Genomic DNA, 13518 nt, shown 5'->3' with positions numbered 1-13518 from the left:
TGAAAGAAGTTGAAATAAGTGCAGATTTTACATTATGACTGTGGAGACATCTACTGTATGTTAAGTATTGTCAGACACAGATGAAAGTAGAAGTCTGTAAACGACAAGCATAGTACAGTACAATTGGTACAGAAACTTGAAGGGAAGATATAAAAATGTAGATGTTCAAATGAAGCCAGTTTTACAGTGTGGCAATACTATACATGCTATTTATAGTCTTGCCCCTATAAAATAGCACTGCCCTGTTTTGGTTTGAATTTATTGCTGTTTACAAACTAGCCATATTTCTGTTTCTCACAAAGCTGCTGTTTACAGGGCACTCAGATTTTTAAATATATGCTTTAGCTTAAATAATATTTTGATATATATATATATATACAGTATAGTTGGGAGCCCCTGCTCTAAGATGATCTAAACAGATGAGAAGCACTCTTCTGTTGCAAAAAATGATGCAAATATTCATTAAATCCTGAACAATATTGTTAGCCGCACACCAGCTGGGTATATATATATGATAGGTTATTTTTATTGTGCAGTAACTTCCAATGGATAGCCCAGCAATGCTGGAAATAATAACTGATGTCAAATACAGAGCCAATGCACTTGCTATACTTTTGGATTAGGGGGATTTGAATTAGTTGGTTTAGAATTGCATACTTTTGGGTGAATTTGTGGACTGTAAATAGCCTCTATGAGCCTCAACATTTGTTTGTCTACCTACCTGGCAGTATCTTCTTTTTCCTATTTAAAAAAAAAAACTACCTTAAAAAAGGCAATCATGGGGAAAACGATTGCAGCAAAAAAAATGTGAAATCTTAGAGTTGAAAGTTAATAAATCAACCCTTTAAGGAAGTATCCACACAACGTGTATATAGGAATTGCTATAGGGGCTATTTCTATACGTTTCACCTCTTCATTCCAAATGATATTACACCAAGTCTGCCTTCAGGATTCAGGAAACTAGAAGTATTATCTTAGCCCAATATAATCTCTAGCTGAGATGGGGCCTGGGGAACAACTAACTTTGTAGAGCCTCATTATTTAAATACAGTAGCTCAATCTATGACCTTTTAAAATACACAACAATCAATGGGGTGATATGATAGATAGATAGATAGTTACATAGTTACATAGTTAAATTGGGTTGAAAAAAGACAAAGTCCATCAAGTTCAACCCCTCCAAATGAAAACCCAGCATCCATACACACACCCCTCCCTACTTTTAATTAAAATTCTATATACCCATACCTATATTAACTATAGAGTTTAGTATCACAATAGCCTTTAATATTATGTCTGTCCAAAAAATCATCCAAGCCATTCTTAAAGGCATTAACTGAATCAGCCATCACAACATCACCCGGCAGTGCATTCCACAACCTCACTGTCCTGACTGTGAAGAACCCTCTACGTTGCTTCAAATGAAAGTTCTTTTCTTCTAGTCTAAAGGGGTGGCCTCTGGTACGGTGATCCACTTTATGGGTAAAAAGGTCCCCTGCCATTTGTCTATAATGTCCTCTAATGTACTTGTAAAGTGTAATCATGTCCCCTCGCAAGCGCCTTTTTTCCAGAGAAAACAACCCCAACCTTGACAGTCTACCCTCATAATTTAAGTCTTCCGTCCCTCTAACCAATTTAGTTGCACGTCTCTGCACTCTCTCCAGCTCATTTATATCCCTCTTAAGGACTGGAGTCCAAAACTGAACTGCATACTCCAGATGAGGCCTTACCAGGGACCTATAAAGAGGCATAATTATGTTTTCATCCCTTGAGTTAATGCCCTTTTTTATGCAAGACAGAACTTTATTTGCTTTAGTAGCCACAGAATGACACTGCCCAGAATTAGACAACGTGTTATCTACAAAGACCCCTAGATCCTTTTCATTTAAGGAAACTCCCAACACATTGCCATTTAGTGTATAACTTGCATTTATATTATTTTTGCCAAAGTGCATAACCTTGCATTTATCAACATTGAACCTCATTTTCCAGTTTGCTGCCCAGTTTTCCAGTTTAGACAGATCACTTTGCAAAGTGGCAGCATCCTGCATGGAACCTATAGTTCTGCACAATTTAGTATCATCTGCAAAAATAGAAACAGTACTTTCAATGCCCACCTCCAGGTCATTAATAAACAAGTTGAAAAGCAAGGGACCTAGTACAGAGCCCTGTGGTACTCCACTAACAACACTGGTCCAATTAGAAAATGTTCCATTTACCACCACTCTTTGTAGTCTATCTTTTAGCCAGTTCGCTATCCAGGTACAAATACTATGTTCCAGGCCAACATTCCTTAATTTAACCAGTAACCTTTTGTGTGGCACTGTATCAAATGCTTTAGCAAAGTCTAAGTAAATCACATCCACTGCCATCCCAGAATCGAGGTCTCTACTTACATTCTCGTAAAAAGAAATTAAGTTAGTCTGGCAAGATCTATTACGCATAAAACCATGCTGGCACAAACTCATAGTATTATGATTTGCTATGAAGTCCAGTATCTTATCCTTTATTAACCCTTCGAAAAGCTTTCCTAATACTGACGTCAGACTAACTGGCCTATAGTTTTGAGGCTGAGAACGGGATCCTTTTTTGAATAGAGGCACCACATTAGCAATTCGCCAGTCTCTTGGCACAATACCAGATCTCAATGAATCCTGAAAAATTAAGTAAAGAGGTTTGGCAATCACAGAGCTAAGCTCGCTAATTACCCTGGGATGAATACCATCTGGCCCTGGACCTTTGTTAATCTTAACCTGTTCAAGTCTCTTTTGAATTTCTTCTTGTGTGAACCATGCATCATTAGTTGTATTACTAGAATTGGGAGTGTTAAGAAGGAAACCTTCACTTACTGGTTCTTCATTTGTGTAAACAGATGAAAAATACGAGTTCAGAATCTGCGCTTTTATTTTGTTTTCATCAACCAGCTGATCCCCCTCTGATAGTAAGGGTCCCACCCCTTCCTGCTTCATTTTTTTACTATTGACATATTTAAAAAATAATTTGGGATTTTTTTTACTGCTTGCTGCAATATCCTTTTCTATAGCAATTTTAGCTTGCCTTATAGCTTCTTTGCATGATTTATTGGCCTCCTTGTACCTTATAAATGTTTCGGCTGTACCAGCTAACTTGAAAGCCTTAAAAGCACGTCTTTTCTTACCCACCTCAACACCAACGCTTTTATTGAACCAAAAAGGTTTTGCTTTGCAACGACGTTCCTTGCTTACAAGTGGAATATACTGACATGTATATTTATTAAGCAGCATTTTAAAGACTTCCCATTTTTGTTCTGTGTTTAACCCTGTGAAAAGCATTTCCCACTTAATATGTTGCAGAGATGCCCTTATACTGTCAAAGTTTGCACGTCTGAAATTTAGTGTTTTAGTTACTCCCTTATAGAATTGCTTCTGCAACAGAATCTCAAAGGAGACCATGTTATGATCACTATTCCCTAAATGCTCACCCACACAAATGTTAGAGATGAGTTCAGTATTGTTAGTTATTACAAGGTCCAAAAGAGAGTTATTCCTAGTAGGTTCTTGAACGAGCTGGAATAAAAAGTTGTCATTCAGCATATTTACAAACCTACTAGCTTTTTCTGTCTTAGCAACCCCATTACCCCAGTCAATGTCTGGATAATTGAAGTAACCCATAGCAACAACTTGACCCAGCTGTGAAGCCGCTTGTATCTGCAAGAGTAGCTGGGCTTCATACTCGACACTTATACGAGGTGGTTTATAGCATACACCAATGATAATTCTTTTTGATACCTTTTGCCCAGTCGAAATCTCTACCCAGAGTGATTCTACACCCTCACCAGTGCCAGCTATTTTTATTTCTTTAGCGCATGGCTTTAATTCAGGCTTTACATACAAACCCACTCCTCCACCCTTTTTAATCCCTCTGTCCCTCCTAAAAAGGGTGTAACCATTTAAATTCACAATCCAGTCACATGTTTCATCCCACCAGGTCTCAGTGATACCAATTACATCATAATTTTTAGAGCATGCAATTAATTCTAGGTCTCCCATTTTACCTGACAAACTCCGTGCATTTGCCAGCATACAGCGGAGGTTACTACTTTTACTTTTGAAATGTGCATTACTTAGTGAAGAATTATACGTTAAGTTAGTATTATTCTGTTTTCCTTGTAACAGAGGGACCTCCTTAGCTGGTAAACTGTATGCCCCCCTCACTCCTCCCCCATGACCCCTTACTAACCCCACTACCCCCGTCTACACTAGCTTCCCCATAATCCTTTATCTCACCCACCCCCCTCTTGCCTAGTTTAAACACTCCTCCAACCTCTTAGCCATTCTTTCCCCTAGCACCGCGGACCCCCTTCCATTGAGGTGCAAACCGTCACGGCTATATAGGTTGTACCCCAACGAAAAGTCAGCCCAGTGCTCTAGGAACCCAAACCCTTCCTTCCTGCACCAAGACTTGAGCCACGCATTAAGCTCCCTAATCTCCCGCTGTTTTCCTAAACTTGCACGTGGCACAGGCAAAATTTCAGAAAAGATTACATTGGAAGACCTTTCCTTGATCTTAGAGCCTAGATCCCTGAAATCATTCTTTAAGGTCTTCCATCTACCATTTATTTTGTCATTAGTACCGATATGCACTAAGACAGCTGGGTCGTGCCCAGCCCCACCCAATAATTTGTCTATCTGATCAACCACATGCCGAACCCTGGCGCATAGAGTGATAGATAGATAGATAGATAGATAGATAGATGATTGATAGATAGATAGATAGATAGATAGATAGTATATACATAGTTAGGGTTAATATAGACATAGTTAGGGATGGAAGACTTAAATTTGAGGGTAGACTGTCAAGGTTGGGGTTGTTTTCTCTGGAAAAAAGGCACTTGCGAGGGGACATGATTACACTTTACAAGTACATTAGAGGACATTATAGACAAATAGCAGGGGACCTTTTTACCCATAAAGTGGATCACCGTACCAGAGGCCACCCCTTCAGACTAGAAGAAAAGAACTACGTAGTGGGTTCTTCACAGTCAGGACAGTGAGGTTGTGGAATGCACTGCCGGGTGATGCTGTGATGGCTGATTCAGTTAATGCCTTTAAGAATGGCTTGGATGATTTTTTGGACAGACATAATATCAAAGGCTATTGTGATACTAAGCTCTATAGTTAGTATAGGTATGGGTATATAGAATTTATGTGAAAGTAGGGAGGGGTGTGTGTATGGATGCTGGGTTTTCATTTGGAGAGGTTGGACTTGATGGAATTTGTCTTTTTTCAACCCAATTTAACTATGTAACTATGTAACTATATATAGACAGTAACACTTTATAAAATTAGCAAAACATGTCTTAACCTAAGGGACAAATACCTTAATGATGTGCAACCTTACCATACAGATGCACATGCAACTTTGCCCCTTAAGTCAAACAAACAGATGAAGCCCCATACACTTCCAGGTCAGCTGATAATTACCCATGTGTGCCAGTGGCATTCATTAGCTGACTAGGCTTTCTTTACTAGATACACTTTTAATATTTATCAAAGGGCATCCCAATTACTGCCAACATTTATTCTTGCTAAAGTATTCCTATTGATTCCTTACACCCTAGCCCCTATTAAATTAGATATGGTCATACTTAGAATATGAGTGTGGGTGACACTTGGCCAGTTTGGATCAGTATTTATTAGAACTACAGCTGATTTCATCTCCTGTTACAGGCAATGGTGTTCAGTGCAAAAAATAGCACATACAGTATAAATATAAATTATAGTCACCTTTGCTATTTTCAATTATGCCAGTAATTTGATTTAGAATGGAGAGAGGTGTACTTTGATTGTGATCTCATCCATATATTTTAGTACAGTCCTGGTTATTACTTTTCTCTATAAGCAAGAGTTTACACTTATCTCTGGAAAAACTGTATACAGTATATTCTAATGATGACACTTCATTGACTGACATATTAATTACATTGAAATGAAAACAAAAATGACGAAAACACGAACTGTGCCAGGGAATCTCCTCCATCCAGTTTGTGAGTGTTGATATGCTTTCTGATAATGGGATCATGAGCTGAGTAACAGAGAGGTGTGTAGCTAACCTGATCATTGATTTCTCTTTTCTTCATGGATTTCTAAACCTGTTAGGACTAATCATATGTAAATCATCTTCCTCCCTAAACATCTCTGCTGTACTGGTTCAATCTCTGTCTCCTTTATGAAGCAACGGGAGTCTTTCAGAGTTCTTTGGAAACTGTCTGATTTGTTTACCCTCTATTTATAACTTTGCAGTTGAAGAATCAGCCTAAGATAGCTAGATGGAAATCTGTGACCTTGGGGAATCACTTTACCATGCTGTGACTTGAGCTCCAGAAATTAGACTGTGAACTATTCCAGATGTAATTTACCTATCTTTTTGATAGTCGTTTGACTTATAAGATTCATGAGTTATAGATGACTACACGGATGCAATCTTAGGTATGGCAGGCCTCATCAACAGAAAGCAGGCAGAAAAAAATCTGATCTAACAAATAAATATTTCTCTTCATTTTTTCTGGCTCTGAAATAGCAAATTGTAATTTACAAGCAAGCAAGATGGGGTTATATATATATATGTATATATATATATATATATATATATATATATATATATATATATATATATATATATATATATATATATATATATATATATATATATATATATATATATATATGCGCTACCATGCAGGGAGGTTCCAAGGTGCCAGTCTTTGAATACTATGGCCGGAGGTAAATAGTTAGGGACCACAACATGGGGTTTAGCTTGACGTGGTTTGGTGGCTTACCAATTTTATGATCATAACTGGGCAGCAAACTGGAAAATGAGGTTCAACGTTGATAAATGCAAGGTTATGCACTTTGGCAAAAATAATATAAATGCAAGTTATACACTAAATGGCAATGTGTTGGGAGTTTCCTTAAATGAAAAGGATCTAGGGGTCTTTGTAGATAACACGTTGTCTAATTCTGGGCAGTGTCATTCTGTGACTACTAAAGCAAATAAAGTTCTGTCTTGCATAAAAAAGGGCATTAACTCAAGGGATGAAAACATAATTATGCCTCTTTATAGGTCCCTGGTAAGGCCTCATCTGGAGTATGCAGTGCAGTTTTAGACTCCAGTCCTTAAGAGGGATATGGATGAGCTGGAGAGAGTGCAGAGACGTGCAACTAAATTGGTTAGAGGGACGGAAGACTTAAATTATGAGGGTAGACTGTCAAGGTTGGGGTTGTTTTCTCTGGAAAAAAGGCGCTTGCGAGGGGACATGATTACACTTTACAAATACATTAGAGGACATTATAGACAAATGGCAGGGGACCTTTTAACCCATAAGGTGGATCACCATACCAGAGGCCACCCCTTTAGACTAGAGGAAAAGAACTTTCGTTTGAGGCAGCGTAGAGGGTTCTTCACGGTCAGGACAGTGAGGTTGTGGAATGCACTGCCGGGTGATGTTGTGATGGCTGATTCAGTTAATGCCTTTAAGAATGGCTTGGATGATTTTTTGGACAGACATAATATCAAAGGCTATTGTGATACTAAGCTCTATAGTTAGTATAGGTATGGGTATATAGAATTTTAATTAAAAGTAGGGAGGGGTGTGTGTATGGATGCTGGGTTTTCATTTGGAGGGGTTGAACTTGATGAACTTTGTCTTTTTTCAACCCAATTTAACTATGTAACTAACTATGTAACTATAACTGTTGTAAATACATGCAGTTGCATAGATAGAGGACCAGGGAATGTGCATTGATCAAGTCCCCTTCTTTTTCTCTATTATACAGAAAAATCAGAGCAAACTGTATTTGGACAATATTGCCCAGCATTTGCATAATGATGCAGTTTAGCACTCCACCAAGGGAATTTAATACAAGTTGAAAAATAATGCACTATACTAACTTAAGTTACAGGGGACATCTTATGACTTTTCTGCTGCAATATTGTTCATATCACCTGATACCTCCCCATCTGAAGAGTTACCTGTCATAACTTAGGTTGCATGTCATCAGTGGTCACAGAGTCTAACTTGAATTGGAGGTCTCTGAGGAAGTGTTGTATCACGAAACGCGTCAGACCTCAGACGCTATGTTTACTAGATTGATACTATGTTTAAATAAAGTATAACATTTTTTTAACCAACCTGGAGACAAGCGATCAATTTTGAAACCCAGGAGTGCACTGCCTTTATTCCATTGTGTAACTTGATTTAACCCTACCATCGAAAACACACTGCACAATATGTTGGCGCTCTAAAAATACTTGAAAATAATAATAATAATAATAAACCCAATATCTAAATACTTTTACAGCAGTGACTTAGGGGCACATTTACTATTGGTCGAATATCGAGGGTTAATTAACCCTCGATATTCGTCCGTGAATATCGAAGTCGAAGGATTTACCGCAATTAGTTTGTTAGAACGAGCGTTGGAAAAATCGTTCGGTCGAACGATTAAATACTCGAATCGAACGATTCGAAGGATTTTAATTCATCGATCGAACGATTTCCCTTCGCTAAAAAAATACTTAGAAAGCCTATGGGGACTTTCCCCATAGGCTAACATTGGTGCTTGGTAGGTTTTAGGTGGCGAAGTAGGTGGTCGAAGTTTTTTTAAAGAGACAGTACTCAGACTATCGAATGGTCGAATAGTCGAATGATTTTTAGTTCGAACCGTTCGATTCGAAGTCGAAGTAGCCAAACAAAACCATTAGAAATTTGAAGTTTTTTTCCTTCTAATCCTTCACTCAAGCTAAGTAAATGTGCCCCTTAATCTAATGTTGGAAGGGTGATAGACCACCAATACAATTTAATTGAAATATTTATATAATAATGATCAAACCATCAACATTAACCTGAGAGCCTCTGGGAAATGGATGTTCCAATATTTCTGAACTTGTGATGCCCTCCAAACCATTGGATTCCTGCAGCCAGGATAATTCTTTCTAGATGAAGTTAACCTGTGCCATTCAGGTTACAACATCATTCATATAATCAATATTTAGTTATTATCAGTAGACTGATAGAAAGGAGCTGTTATATAACTACAGAAGTTATAGTCAGGTTAAATATTCTTATTCCGAACAAGAGCACAACCCTTGAGGCAAAACCTAGAAATGCAACCATGCAGAGAAGAAATGTTCTGCAAACTATAAGGTCTGTCAATTAACATTTGATGGAAAATAAGTGCAAATTTCTCCTAATCTTAATCTTCATCAATACATAAGGTGTATGTTCATGGCAACAGATAATCCCCATTATGAAAGGGTATTATCTGTCCACTCAGAATCTAATTATCTACCTTGCAAGAAGCAAACGTGAAGAAGCTTCCATTTCTGTTTTACAGAGTTACATATTCCTTTCATTGTGCAAAATATTAGTATAGTTCCGGTTTACCTATCCCTGACAAGCACATAGATTCTACATGGCTGGGAAGTGGGGTTAAACAAACTAACAAACTACCCACAATGTAAAATCTATGTTTCTTAATTGCATTTACAGACTGTTCCTAGAGTGGTAGAAATGGCTGTCAGGGAACAGGTTAAATAACTGTGCTGCTTGGCTTGCAAACTCTTAACCTGTTCCACTCCTTTTCAGATGACTAATGGTTTACCTTGCATGGTAACTACAGTACATATGTGTGTAAAAGGGTATACGACATTAGCTGTTAATTAGGTCACTGGTTTGTTACTTTTGTATATCTAATTTCTTCCCTAAAAAAATCCCTTTATTAAAAAAAGATTTATTTCTGTCACAGGAAATATAATGTATTCAAGGTAGGCTGACCTTACTCCCTATTTAAAATAGATCATCTATAAAAGAGCTGAGATTATATTTTCCTCCATAAATTAATATTTCATAGTGAGTAAAGCATGCATTTCTCAGCTGACTTGCTGCCAGGGTAAGGCGGAGATATCTCACACATGGTCTAGCAGGAATTAAAGAGTAAATCTAAGGGGAAGCCGGCTTTGTTTTTCATTTGACTTTGATTGCAATGTGTATTAGAAAACTGCCTGAATAATAACGATTCACGTCGTCTCCTTCTGCTTCTGAGCCTTGTTATCTACAGTGCTAGATCCTTCCCTGTGGCTGCAAGTTGTGCTTCCCAGACAAGTCAATTATGTGGGCTTATAGAAAAAGTAGCAATCAGCACTGTGACGCATTTTAAATGTCAAGAGAGACCCCTCTGTGCTGCAGCTTTTTCCCACTGAGCGTTACTGGAGAGTGTAGATATCACAAACTCATATCGAGATAACAGACATTGACATTTTCCTTAATTCCAGAAATACTGCTATCTCAGCATTAGGAAAAAAAACACAGTTATTGTTGCAGTTACAATTAAATAGCATACAAAAGACTAGGTCTATTTCCTGATTTTTTTTAGTATCTTTGACACAGGTACAGTTTATGGAGTGCATATAATACACATTTCCTCTTGGTGATTTCCAGAATATATATCTGCAAGCCATTTACTTGTGTAGCATTTGAACACTGTAGTCTCGCAAACCTGTAACCTTTTACATAAAGAGCTATTGTTGGTCACTAGAGGAATAAACGTGGCAGCCAGATGTCTTCTACTGAATACCAAGGAAGCAGAATATTTCTGTAGCTACCTACTTTAACATGTGTGCAGTTGTATTTGTTTTGTGTAACAATATTGCTCCTGTAAACGGATGTACTCCCTGGAATCCTACTGCCTCTGGCTGCTGAAGGATGAGGAGGATTAAATATAAGAACAGCGGAGAGACTTGTTAAATATCAGTGGCATAAGTAGACAAGGTTGGGAGCATGTAATACTTTCCCTGCTTAATGGGAATGTATGCTAATTATTATTATTATTATTGACAAGTGTCAGCATACTCTTTACTGCTGTATAATTTAAGGGACTAGAAATAAAACCTACATATAAAATACATTGCATACACATAATGGCAGACACCATAGGAAAAGAGGGGCTTGCTTGTTAGAGTTTATAATAGAACTACCACTGGTGCAACAGGTATTCTAGTGGCAAGCCACTTTCACTAGACTAGAGCATTAACTCAGTTAAGCTGGCCTTATACAAGATCTACTTGCTTGGCAAGGTAGTAACATTAGGAGATCTTTGGCCAATATTAGTGATGGAGGCCATTTTTTAAACCATTTTTTAAGCCCATACATAGACTAAGGAGCTGGTGATTCAATCAAGAATATCTATTTTAAAAACCAATAGTGGTCAGTGCCTGGTCAGTTTCATATATAGTAATTTAATTTAAAGTGATATTGACAATTAAACCTGACTGTCAACATGTCAATTAGAGTTTCTAATGCTAACAGACTGTTGAAGCTCAAATATGGCAGCCCTCTCAGAGAGGAACATGGGGGATCAAATGAGTAATGTAAAAGCATCTGTAAATACTTTTATGTCAAAATTATAAATAGCATGCAAAGACAATATTATGATACATGTAAAAAAAATGGTAAAAAAAATCCTGGTGTCAGTATCTCTTTAAGAAATGGTAGAGAAGGTTTTTGGAGCAAAGCTTGACTCGTGCTGTAAAAATGACTACAACCCCTATGCCTAGGGCAGCAGCTTTAAATGGGCAGTGCCTATATAAAATTTTTATTTTTTTTAAAGAAAAAATAAACTGTCCTATCAGGGGTGAGAGGTGTCTGGCCATTGTTGTGGATGCATGTGATGTCAATCACGCATTCAAAGTTGGGGGGGGCTGGGCGATGTCCATAGAAATACAGCCCTGCTTATCATACCCAAGACTAGCGACAGATGCATAAGGCATGGTGGTAGAAAGTTACATATAGATGTTTAATAATACATTTTAGCAAAGAGTTTTGTTTTAGGCAGGTGTAAATAGCAGGAAATCCAATACCTGACCTGAGGTGCCTCGTTGTGTAAACATGAATTGTGAAGCGGTTTCCTTTCGACAGCCATAACCCATAAGTCATTCTTATCAAGGCTCTCTCTTAAGGTAGCTCAAATAGACACTTTATTCCACATTTTCATTTTTCTATTGACAATGATCATCTGTTTCTCAGAACATAACCTCAGCAAGGTTGTCATATCAAAGGACAAATATTCTACTTTACTTCAGGCCACTAGATGAGTTATATCCTCAATTGCAGTAGGTAGTTTTGAAAAAGGCAAAGATCAGAAAATAGAAGCCCTGAAATAAATGATTTACTGTTCAATGTAAAACCTGTACTGTGTCATTTTATATTGACCCAGACAATATAATTCAAAGTGGCTGTTTTTTCACTGTTCTCTCTGTTCAACCTGTAGACTGTGTGGGAAACAATAGCAACAGGAATGCTCACTGTTTAGAAACGGCTTGTTTACGAGTCTAGGTTGGCGCGACTCATTCCCAACATGAGAGGGTGAGAATCATTACTATATAAAATAAGGTCATCGTCAGTTTTAGGGCAGAGTATGTATTAGCTGGCAGATCATTTCCCAGTTAAGAAAAATACAATGATGTCCTTTTTAATTGCCTACAACATATTTGTTTGCATTTGTTTTTATTAGCAAACAGTAGTGCTTTGTCAACACCTCTTACATAGAGTTCCATTTGCAATTTTGTTGTAATAGATTGTCTAGATAGATTGTATTTTTTGGAAGTGCAGACGTCAATGATGGCATGACTAGATAATTTTATTCTTTTTTAAGCAAAAACAGCTATAATAATAATATCAGCTGAAAACATATCCAGTTGCCAATATTCTGTTTAAAACACCTATCAGCCATTTGATAAAATGTAATCCTTTTTGTTCTTGCTAGTAGCTTGCAACAATGACCTCCACACTTGTCCTTTAGACAGATATTTAGAGTAAGTCGGCTTATCCATACTATTCATTTTATTTACTACATTTAAGTGGACCAGTACTGAACAGAGGGCTAAGTTCTAAGTACTTGTTAATTAAAAGCATCATCAACATTAATTAACAGCATGTATAAATGTTAAATTGCAAGCGCACTAAGGAGAACATATTCCACCCCCCTTAGTCTTGGCCGTTAGGGACTAGGGTTGGTGATGTTCATGTGTCTCCCTTCATGAATACAGTGCTGCCAAAATCAAGCAACAATGCAGTTATCTGCAAAGCACAGGTCCTTTTACTCCACATATCCAGCAACACATGGTGGGGAAGGTCTAAACAGTGACAAACATTGCAGCTTGTGCCTGTTTTTTGGCTGTATTGTGCACTTTGCACCCTTCCGCAACCTTAAAGGTGCTCTTTCAAAACATGCTCTAAAAATGGGAAGAAAGTGTCAAACAGGCATGATCATATAATTATATTATACGTTATACATCCTTCTTGACTTGACTATACCACAGCTTCCTGAGTGAGGGAAGACATTATGGTCTAATGTTAGGACCATTCAGATTCTGTTCAAAGATTTGCAATAACTTTGGACATTCCAAGGGGACAGAGAGTCCAAAATAGGCATACTATTGAGTGCTTTCTGTCCCTTAATTATGGAGGACATGCTAAAATGA

At 37.6% G+C, this 13518-nt stretch overlaps 1 protein-coding gene across 2 annotated transcripts in view; it reads right to left on the bottom strand.

Moving 5' to 3' along the window:
- The window catches only part of LOC108708470 (fibroblast growth factor 14), a 348798-nt gene that overhangs the window by 94276 nt on the left and 241004 nt on the right, over window positions 1-13518 (bottom strand). The gene's annotated exons all lie outside the window — the stretch shown is intronic.

The sequence above is a fragment of the Xenopus laevis genome, chromosome 2L (assembly GCF_017654675.1).
Source record: "Xenopus laevis strain J_2021 chromosome 2L, Xenopus_laevis_v10.1, whole genome shotgun sequence".
NCBI lineage: Eukaryota > Metazoa > Chordata > Amphibia > Anura > Pipidae > Xenopus > Xenopus laevis.
The sequence above is the reverse complement of the archived record's forward strand: the minus strand, read 5'-3'. Positions and strand labels throughout refer to the sequence as shown.